This window comes from Mugil cephalus, chromosome 6 (genome assembly GCF_022458985.1).
Source record: "Mugil cephalus isolate CIBA_MC_2020 chromosome 6, CIBA_Mcephalus_1.1, whole genome shotgun sequence".
In the NCBI taxonomy this organism is placed as follows: Eukaryota; Metazoa; Chordata; class Actinopteri; order Mugiliformes; family Mugilidae; genus Mugil; species Mugil cephalus.
In genome coordinates, this window is record NC_061775.1 from 7,534,681 (window position 1) to 7,542,039 (window position 7,359).

A 7,359-nucleotide genomic window follows, 5' to 3' on the forward strand; every position below is an offset into this window, starting at 1 on the left:
CACAGTAAATATTTAACTACATGTCATTAGTGGCACTCTTCATTCAGTGTCCAAATACGCCTCTTTTCCAAATGAGGGTGGCGTTTCATCAATTTCAACAATAATCCTTGAATTTCACTCTGCTGCTGGGAAATTGGCCAGTTGCGGAAAGCTGCGTACATTTGCATGTTGTTGTTGTCATTTTTCTGAAGAAACCCTGAATGGAGGGTTTTTTGGGTTTTTTTTTTTGACTGAGACTGTGACGGAACATGTTATAAATTTCAAGCCTGCAGTCACACATACAGTAGCAGCTAGCCAGAGAGTCATCAGCACAGAGCGCAGTGAACTGCACAATTGCTGCTGCTGTTGTCATGAGACGCAGAGAGTGAGACGGCGAGGACGACGAAGGAAAAGGGGCAAAGTGGGGGGCGAGAAAGCCTGGAAAGTTGGGGGTGGAAAGTGTAGTCAGGGGGTTGAGTAAGTTGAGAGAGAGCAAAGAGGGAAGGGGGGCAGCGGAGCAAGAGGCAGGGACGGGACGGATGACGTCGATGGTGGGGACGGAGGGCTATTTTAAGAATGTAATGGGGAGACGGCTGCTGTGCACTCCTCTGGGCTGACGTCACAGATGAGATCAACTCTCTCTCGCCAGGCCGATCATGTGACCCGTAATGACCTTTGCTATCAGTGATTAGATTACCGCGTGTCGACCACAGAGCACTAGGCTGCTGTAGGGAGCAGGCATGCTGTTGCAACAAATACGGCTGGAGAAAGTAAAGAAAAACTAAATCTATGAGAATCCTAAGCCCTTCTCACGAGAGAAGAAGCAGGGGGTAAAAGCAGAAGAAGAAGAAGAAGAAGAAGAAGAAGAGAGAAAAAAAAACTAATTAGCAAGAGTGTGAGTGCAAGGACCAAGGGTGGGGAACAGAAAGACAACAAGAGAGATATAAAACAGCGGAGCACCAGCCAAGATTGAATTAGCCTGCAGCTTTGGCTACCCCTAAGCCTAGGATGGAGGAGGATTAGTGGGCTGGGATTCTAGAGCATGTGTGGGAGTGTGTGGAAGTTTCAACCGTGTGGGTGGAGAGCAGGGCGTTTTGGCAAGTTCTGAACTTGCTTGCACCAACAAAGGAAATGCCTGCATCTGGTATTCATCAGTAGTGTGTACCATACACACACACACATTTACCGCCATTATCTCCTATCTGTTTCATTTCAGTGAAAAAGTGCTGGGAGTACTCGTGTACATCATAACATGCAGCTCTTTAAACTGATGTGGGGTCCTATCTCCACACGCTGACCTCACAGAGCAGAATATTTACAACTACTACTACTACTCAGTGAATGGGCAGAGCCGCTGCAAAAGTCATATCTTTGTTTTACCAGAAGTAATACGCAAGAAGTCCACCCTGCGTTGCCAAAACCACCTACCCAGCCACCCACACTTCCTGCCTCGAGTCTCTCTCTCTCTCTCTCTCTCCTCTACTCTCGCTCGCTCCTGATTTCTCCAGTCTCTCTCTTCCTCCTTCGTTCTTCTCTGTTCTAGCTTCTATTTTTCACTCCGCGCTGACACCTAACCTTTGTCGGACCACCAGTCCCACTAGCGCTATGCCGTGGGCTGTCAAACAGACAAATAAACAAACAGATAGAGTTAACACCCTCCCAGCTTGGCCAAGTTTCACAGCTATAAAGGTTCTTATCGTGCCCAGCTTGCGTCCTGTGGGTGGAATTCATTAGCTTATTTAGCACATTCAGCCGGGTTCCAGGCTGTCCTATTGTGGGCCTTTTTAGCGCGAACTGACCGGCTCTGTAAAAGGCAGCAATTATCAGGTCTACTTTGCGGGGGTGTCGAAAGTTGCACCGCTTGGATGAGGCTGCGCGGTGCGCGGCTGAAAGGCCCAAATCCGAGCTTCGGGAGCACAGCGCAACGCTGCTAGCATCCTGAGAGTCATGCGGCACCACGACTCAAGAGAGACTGTGAATGAGACAAATGTTTCGCCACACATGGACAGAATATGGAACACAGCGTGAAGTGTCCCGTTACAAACGTGATAGGCTAAGCCTTATCGGTACATAGTATTCTCACAGTATCACAGCGCTGTGCTGAGTCACATTACTATGATGCTACGAGGCAACGGTTTTAACTGTAAATGCTGAATTAAGAAAGAACTTCATCCTTTAGGGAAGACAAGACACGGCAACCAATTTCAGTGTTGTTAAAAAAGTTAATTTGCCAGCAAAAGCAGACAAATATTTCATTCTTTCGGCAATAAAGTTATCAGAATCTCACTGATCGACACACTGTAGCATGAAAACTTTCATGTGCCAAGATATGAGAAATAACTACGCGCTGGGTACACAAAGTATACCTCATCAACTTTATCTTCCACTTGGGAATGTGTTGACTAAGGATGAAATGACTAACACGTCCTAAATGTAACTCACATTCAGTACATATTACTCATCGCTGTGCGCGCGCATATGTATGCACACACATACACCCCATACTGTACTGAACTGTGAAGTTGCGGTCTGTAGAGAATGAACGCTGGGAGCTCGATTGTGAAATGTTTGGAGCGTATCCAGTGTGCCTCTGGGCGATGTTCAGTCTACAGATGTTGCACTGAGCCATCACTCACATGAGTGAAAAACATATACTTTACTGCACACGCCCAAGTTGATATCGGGCCTCTTTCATCCGCCTCTACGTCCACATTTGGAAACTGATACACGACGTTTCAGCTTCCCAAAAAAAGTTTTCAATAAATAAACTTTTCTGGACACAAGTCGGGGGAATGTCGTGACTCGCAGTTGTGGAAATGAGGGGTCTGGTTGTAATGTCCCTGGCTTGGATGTTCAGCAGTTACTGTAAGCTGTGACTGTGACTAAATCGTAGACTGAAGTGACACTTTCTTTTCTTGTCCCCTGTCAGTGCATGCTTTGCACAATTTCTCCCTTTCTTTCTTTTTCTGACACCCTCTTTGGCACGTTGTCTGCTTCAGTGTGTAAAGCCCGCAGAGCCCGATATGTGTCATCAATCATCTGTGCTGTGAGCCTGGGAGGACGAGCGAGCAGCACTTCAAACACGGCTCCTTCTGCAGGTGTGGAATCAGAGGCCCTGCTTGCACTGAAACCCTTCCCACTCAACTCCTCACCCCACCGATAACTTTTGTTTTTTAAAACCTACACGCTATCTTGTTTTTTTATTTTTTTTATTGTTGTTTTTTACTGTCTCCCAGAATTGAACTCTTATCTCACTCCATGTTTGCCACTGCTATGACCAGGTGTGTTTATAGCCGTATCCCTGAGCACTTTGTTCACTGCAGCGACTGACTCAAAACTGCGCTCGTGAATCTTTCCATTCCTGAGCGGAAACTCATACATGTTGCAGGTCATCACGTGTCGATACATGCTGTCATACGTGTGATATGTAGTGTAGGAGGCTCTGTGTCATTCTGACCGAAATCAGCAGGCAGTTATGTAACTGCTTCTGCCCTATTTGCCTTGATTTGAAAAAGACCGTGGTGCCTAAAACAAAACTGATATTTAGACACTGAAATGTAGAAAGTTTTGGAAAAATTACATATGACTGTACCGTCAAAGAAGATGGAAAAATATGTTTGTCAGTCATGAATATGCTATAGATTTTGAAATATAATGCCCTACGCATTATATAATGACTTTTACACATAATTGAACATCTCTTGCAGTCAAGCCCCTGCCAAATGAGTTTGCACAATGCAGAAGCTAATCAGCACAATGTCTGTGTTATGCAATATGCCAGTGTTTTAAAACTGCTGTCTGTGACGACATTTTTTAGTGCCGCAATGGATGCGTTATAGCAACGACAGTTGGGCAAGGCTGAAAGAGGGAGCAACCGCAGTGACAGTGCAGCGGAACCTACGGTGAGAAAACAAAGTTCTACGAAGATCAGGAAGAATGAAACAGGATTGAGAAAGAGCTCAAGACAGTGTCCAACACACTCTAAATCAAAAACTGAGAGAAAGAAGGAAAGGGACTGACTTACTGCCCGCTGCAGGTGTACCTCCGTGTGTTTGTGTAATTAGTCTCACTGCCTCAAAGGGCACACAAAAGTCCCACAATATAAGCTTTAATATTAAGGTCCTTGAGTCTCCGTAGTTCAGGCATTTACTTTTTTCCCACTAATACCAAGTCAACTGAACAAGCGCTGTGAGATTTTGAAACAAAAAAACTCAAGGTTTTCAGCTTAGAGGCTTTATCCACTTACAGTCGGCTTTTGGCTGTAGTCAATACCATCTCAAAGATAACATGTCAGTCAGATTAGAGACAAGTAATAATATATGACAGGCAATGAAAGAAGAACGGACACTTTATATATCTGCATCAGACTCCAAGCAGCTTTTCAACAGTTGCTCAGACAAGAGGACGCTGTAAGAAATAGAAGGAACAGAAGACATGAAAATAAGAAAGAACTGGAGTACGTAGTCTGGAGTCTCGTAGTAACAGAATGGATGGCATCCCACGCGTTTGCTGGTTTAGTGGCGGGAGGGAGGTAAACAACAACCAAGATGGCATGTGAAAACTCCCTGGGTACTGAGCGTGGATAAAACCCTACAGCTAACAGTTGAGTATGTGGGCTGCAGAGACGTTCCTACAAATGCACCGGGGCGGCACCATTTGTTGTTAATAAACTTAGTTGCCAGTCTGATTTCCTTCTATCTGCCGGAAAAGCTGGATAGGTAACAATAAGATCCAGAGTAATTCCTTAGTCGTGTCCGCATTGAACACATACTTACACTAGTCTCTTTTATCTATTGTCTCTTTCTCTCTGTCCTATTGTCGAGTTATGTCACACTGCCCAGGAGAGGTATACAGTTTTTATCTCACCCTCTCTATCTACCTCTGTTGTCTGGACCCATGGGACAACTGTTCCAACACAGGCCAAGCAACCAAAACATTCTGCATGTTCACCAATGAAATATGTGGCATTGATGGTTACGGAATCTCATTGCTCACAGGATGCACTCAGTTTTTCAGCATGAAGCCATCAGTCAGAGGAAGACACTCCTTGAATAATCATTGTTTTCACACAATCTGCATCAGCAAGCTACGCCGGCGTCTTTTAATGTATGTGTCAGCTCCCTGTGGCAGTGTTGTGAATGCAGTGCGGTGTTGGCTTGCGAGGTGTGTCTATCCCACTCACAGTCACTCAGGGGTGAATCAGGAGGAAATGGTGGCAGAAGAGCAGCTGCAGCGGGCCGAGCGCGTCGGGTATGGTTCATTTTTCTCCCGAGGCAGAGGGCGGCCCACTGGTGACTTTGATGGATAGGAATGTTGCTCGCCCACAAACACACACACGCCCACACAAGTCCCACACAACAGCTCACGCGAGGATGCTCGCACACGGACGAGCGTACACAACCTCGTCGACGGGTTCACACACAATCGGCGCGCAGGCTGCTCTGTCCCTCCAGATCTGATATTCAACGTGAAATGTTTATGACCCGCCCACGCGGCCTTCCTCCCTTGTCAATAAGCTCTTCCCAGAAGTATGTGTGATGAATTATCATGTAGATGGCTGCATGTGGGGGTTGCGCCTGCATCCTTCATCACAGGCTTGTCCATGTGCATCCTAGAGCAGCATGCAGCGCACAGGGAAACGCACTGGGCTTTTAGGCTGCACGATGATAAATTTGTTGATTAATGCCTTTTTCTTTTTAACCTAATCACATTGTGATTCGTCACATTAGCACAGACAGAATGAGGGAACGTACTGCACCAGCTCATGTAGATTAAAACAAATGGCACGCTGGGAGGAGTAGCCTAAGAAAATACACTTTACTTTCATGAAGAAAGAGAAACTTTACAAGACAATGCCCCGATCCAAATTATATTATGCAGCGCCAACTGCACCTCACAAAGGTTGTTAGCTCAACTGCAAGGTCTAATTTGGGCAAACGAGGCCAGAGTGTTCTGCGTGACCTGAGTTGTGTTGACAGCCAGACCTGCTGATGAGGACAGCCAAGCCAAGTTCTGCCTGAAAGGAGAACTTGACTCTCAAGCAGCCCGAGTGACAAACACTGGCGCACATTAGCTCCCTCTCCGCACTGAAGTATATGTACGGATCGTGCAGTGTGGCCTGCCAGCATGACGAGCGTCAAAACAGGCCGCGGAGTGCGGCGTTTGACTCAAACAAAGGATCATGTTTCAAGTTATTGGGGGAGTTTAACTAACCTCTTTCACTTTGATCCACTGCGTCAGCATCTCAGAGATGGGGACAGATAAGGTGGGAGATGGTTGTGGCTAAGCAAACACAGGCACCTTTGTCTGCTCTCGGAGCCTCTGAGAGATCACGCCGGTGTTTCTTTTAAACACACACACACACTGCCTTCTCTATCTCTTACACACACACACACACACACACACACACACACACACACACACAGGAATGATTCAGTTTTCAGACAGTGTGATAATATGCTGGTGGGGCACAGCGTTCCCTGCACAGTGGGGAGGAATGTGTCTCTGTAATCAGACAGGCAGTCCGTGCTGGTCCTGAGGCGGGAAGGAGGGACAGTTCTTGGTTAGCATTTTGTTTGTTTCTTTTTTTTTTTTTTTTTACTGTGACACATTACACAACATTTCGCTTTGTACTTGAGGTGAACCTCACAATGACGATTATGACATTTCAGAAATACATGGATGTAATGCTGTAATGCTCACTGCATATTACAGTAATGTATTCCTCAACCACACTAACAGATGCCAACATTCACATGAGGAAAATACTTAAATATTTACCCAAGTACTTGTAATTAACTACATTTCAGTGCAATAAAAATATAAGGAAATAAAATTTAAAAGCTAACAAGCAACGTTATACAATTAATTCAATTATTTATTAGGTGTTCAATTTATTTTCTACTGGACAATATAGAAAAATACAAATCCCTACTACAATTAGATGATCAGCAATAACAAACAGTAATATAATCCGTTTGCATTCATTTATTTGCTGTACTTTATTTTAGATCTTTAAGAACAGGTTGACTATAATTAAAAATAATAATAATAATGATAATCATTCCTCTACTGATTTTGACCAAAGAATGCTGGACATGAAAAGTTATTGTAGCTTTGCCAACAATATAATACGATACTAATACCAAAGCGTTCAAATAGTAAACAAATGCTAATGAAAATCGTCATAGGGTTCTTATCGGAGGTGCATTGTTTCCTTGAACTTAATAGTCCCAGTTATATTTTTATTTACCCGTGTACGTGCCTTGTTTCCTAGCAGCCTGTTTACCTGCTCCGTTGCCAGGTGACATTTTTCTCTGTGTCGTCAAAGGCTGACTACGCCCCTGCTATCACCAAAACAGTCGTTTCATTGACTTTTTG